Here is a 3,829-nt window from a genome sequence, read left to right on the forward strand (position 1 = left end):
CCTGCGGCTCACATGGCAACACCAACTTGTGACCTGGCAAGCCCTCTAACACGTTCCGCCAGGCCTGGTGGATCGTGGCTTGATTCACCTCCTTCCATGCAACTACTAAAGCATCCACAGCATCTTTTATTTGGAAGACTGTCATGGCCTCTCTCGAAGCAGGAGTGGATGTATGGGTGGATGCAGATACAGGAGGTGGTGGAGAATCTCTGCTAGTCCCTGGTATAGGCGAGGATGATCGTGATGGTGGTGGTGGGGATTCTGCATCGGACATTTCCATGAGCTCTTCCTGGGTGTCTGTCGCTGCATCCAGCATCACAAACGTCCTCCTCGCGTATGCCGACTTGAAAATGCTGATCACCTCTTGGTCCAAAGGCTGAAGGAGAGAAGTGGTATTTGGGGGCAAGAAAACCACCTTAATGTTGGGATGCCTGTCAACCATAAGTCTTGAATGACCAGGTGCATTATCAAGTAACAGGAGAATCTTGAAGTCGAGATTCTTCCTGCGACAGAACACCTCAGTCTCTTTTACAAAACACGCATCAAACCACTGAAGACTGATGGCCCCAGACATCCACCCCTTTTTGTGACTCAACCAATGAACATTTAATTTACCCATGTCCGTATTACGGTAGGCGCGGGGGCGTTTTGAGCGGTGAATCACAAGGGGTTTAAGTTTGCACGTGCCTGAGGCATTGCACCCCAGGAGAACCGTGACCCGGTCCTTCGAGGCCTTAACTCCCCTAGCACTCCCCTCCTTCATGGCGATGTACGTTTTTGGGGGCATCTTCTTCCAGTAAACGCCCGTCTCGTCGGCGTTAAAAATATGGTCTGCGGTGTAGCCCCCCTCTGTGATAATGTCTCTTAAGAAACTAGGGAACTCTATGGCTGTGGTCGTGTCGGCAGCAGCGGCTTCCCCACTTATTTTAACGCTTTTCAACTTACTTCTTTTCACAAAGGAAGACAACCACCCATTAGACGCTTTGAATGGAGGCGGATTACGGTAATTCAGTCGTTTGGCTACTTCAGCATAATAAAGTTTTGCCTTCTCTCGTATCATGCGGCCGTCAGTAGGGACGTTGTTCTTTCTCTGGCGCTCCACATAACGTCCTATTAGTTTCTCAGTCATCTTCAGGACAACATTACGAACTTTTACTGCTGCCAGGTTCGCATCACTAGGGTTTCCTTGCACGATCTTCTTTATCTTCTCCCGGTCCTTCCAAATTGTTCTGATGGTGCTTTCATTCACGCCATGCTTTTTCGCCATTTCTACCTGCCTTTTTCCTTTCTCCAACTCCTTTACTATCTCATACTTCTGTGCATACGTGAAGGTACGTCTCTTTCTCGGTGGCTGGGGCTGATCACGTGGCATGATTCAAGAGGCAATGTCCTCACTCAAACCCCCACAAAAAAGAAAAAAATCTTGCGGCAGAGCACGGGCAGTACTAGCTACGGCAGGAGAAAGGTTCTAAATGACGATTTTTAAGCGGGATATGCTAAAATGCGAATGAAATTATGCTAGATTAGTATAAAATGCTAAGTCTCGTTTTCATGTCTTCAATACGTTCGGTTTCTGTTATCTTCAAAGACTGATATAGTATTACCAGGTTGTTAACTGTATAAAAAAGGGAACAAAAAATCTTGCTGCAGAGCATGGGCAGTACTACCTAAGGCAGGAGAAAAGGTCAAAGTGACGATTCTAAGCGGGATATGTTAGACTGCGGATGAAATTATCCCAGATTGGCATAAAATGCTAAATCTTTCGTTGTTTTCAATACGTTTCGTTTCAGTTATTTTTAAAGATTGATATAGTATTACTAGGTTGTTAACTGTGTAAAAAAAGAATAGAAAATCTTGCTGCACACCATGGGCAGTACTAGCTGAGACAGGAAAAAGGGCTAGAGTAGCGATTTCTAAGCGGGAATTGCTAGATTGCGGATGAAATTATGCTAAATTGGCATAAAATGCTAAATCTTTCGTCGTTAATGCGTTCGGTTTCTGTTTTTTTTTTTAAGATTGATATAGTATGACTAGGTTGTTGACTGTATGCACTCATATCCTGAAGAATAAGTCTTTTGACAAAAACCATCATATTAATCATGCTTGTTAACTCGTACACGTCCACCCGCCAGCAGTCGTGATTTCCTGGTAAAGTATGGTTTGTTTCACACTTTCCATTCATGATCATATTACACAAGTATCTGTCTTTTATAAGGCCTGTTAATTAATGTCACCTCTAGAAAATTCCTGGGTTATGAGTGAAAAATTATTCCTTCAGATAATTCCGCTAGCGACTAGGTGATAAACATTGCCGCAATGGAAAAACTCGTCTGGATATTTAGCGACTTTTTCGCTGATTTAGCTGCCGTCATCAACAGTTGCTGAATGCATTCGTGGATGTAGCCACATCGTGGTTATACATTCACGCCCTTTGATAATTATTAGCAATACTATATGTATAACATAGCAATACCATATGCTATAAACTAAAGTCTACGCAAGGTTTATTACACACAGGAGTGAGGAGTAGTATCTGTGTAGTATAGGAAGAGTAGTGTATGGCATAACAGCATCAGCCCTTGCTAACCTTAATATTTACTCTGATATCAGAAATATGCCAAAATAATTCAGAATTTCATAAACTTATCCCAAATTTAATATGCTAACAACTATAATAAATCTGGTCTTGCTGGAAAGGAATACAGGTACCCCAATATAAACCAGCCAACCATGGCCGTTTTGGCGAGTGACGTAACCGCGCGCGCCTTTCAAATTTCGTCGTCAGGCCAGCTGACTTCCCGCGTGAGCTCGAGTTTTTCTGCTTGTGGAGAAATACCTATCGCATTATGCTGGCCGCGTTAGAACAAAAACGCGGTACTCAACCAGGTGTTACTCGAGGATTGAGTTATATATATATTTTTTTCATTCATTCATTGCCAGACGCCATGTATCCCACACGGGGTGGCCAAGGGCTTAGAGTTAATTGTTTTACAGGGAGGGGCACTAATCCTCCACCAACCCCACTTGACACGTAGGGATGCCAACAGCATCTGGTGTTCCCAGGCGGTCACCCATCCAAGTACTAACCAGACCCAACGTTGCTTAACTTCGCTGATCGGACGGGAAGCGGTGTACTCAACGTGGTATGGCCGTTATATATATATATATATATATATATATATATATATATATATATATGAGTAGAATATATATATATATATATATATATATATATATATATATATACAGTATATGAGTAGACTGTAGCACCAGTCGAACAGGGCAGTACTCCCAAGGTGGATGGCAAGCTGGTGATAGGGAGAGCTGGAGCTCCCGTTTCACCAGCCCTCAGGACTTGATCCTGACCAGTTCCCTTTTCTGAACATTTTCAGTGCTTTCATTTACACACAGAGTAGGCCAGCATACTCTCTTAATACCTCTACCGTCAACTGTCTACACCACACTACGTGCACATAAGATATCACACATTCTATTCCCACTCTCATTAGCAATGGCCGCTGCAATATTACTTTCTAACGAGGAGGTACCTCGGATTGCCACCACTGGCAGGGTAGGGCTGGCGGCACAGGGTCCTCCCGGTTGCCATCAAGCGACTGTGCTGGCAGCGATTAGTGCAATTTCCGGTTATGTTCGTCAGCCGAGAAGTGAAAGTGCTGCCTTATTCATTACCAACATCCGTGGTCTTAGTACCAGTTTAAATTCAGTTCATTTTTTCCTACAGTCCATATCCCCTCTGGCCCTATTCCTCACAGAACCACAAATCTCACCCTCTACTGAAATATCCCCATTTTGTTTTCCTGGTTATGAT

The 3,829-nt window shown here is 43.7% G+C and overlaps 1 non-coding gene across 1 annotated transcript; it reads right to left on the reverse strand.

Annotated features, from left to right (window-relative positions):
- Window positions 1-3,038: 3,038 nt before the first annotated feature.
- Window positions 3,039-3,157, reverse strand: LOC145397700 (5S ribosomal RNA). Its single transcript, XR_013897015.1, has one exon. It is a non-coding gene; the product is annotated as a 5S ribosomal RNA (ribosomal RNA).
- Window positions 3,158-3,829: the final 672 nt, after the last annotated feature.

Source organism: Coenobita brevimanus, chromosome 42 (genome assembly GCF_032717465.1).
Source record: "Coenobita brevimanus isolate Jiangsu-jjx chromosome 42, ASM3271746v2, whole genome shotgun sequence".
Classification (NCBI taxonomy): Eukaryota; Metazoa; Arthropoda; class Malacostraca; order Decapoda; family Coenobitidae; genus Coenobita; species Coenobita brevimanus.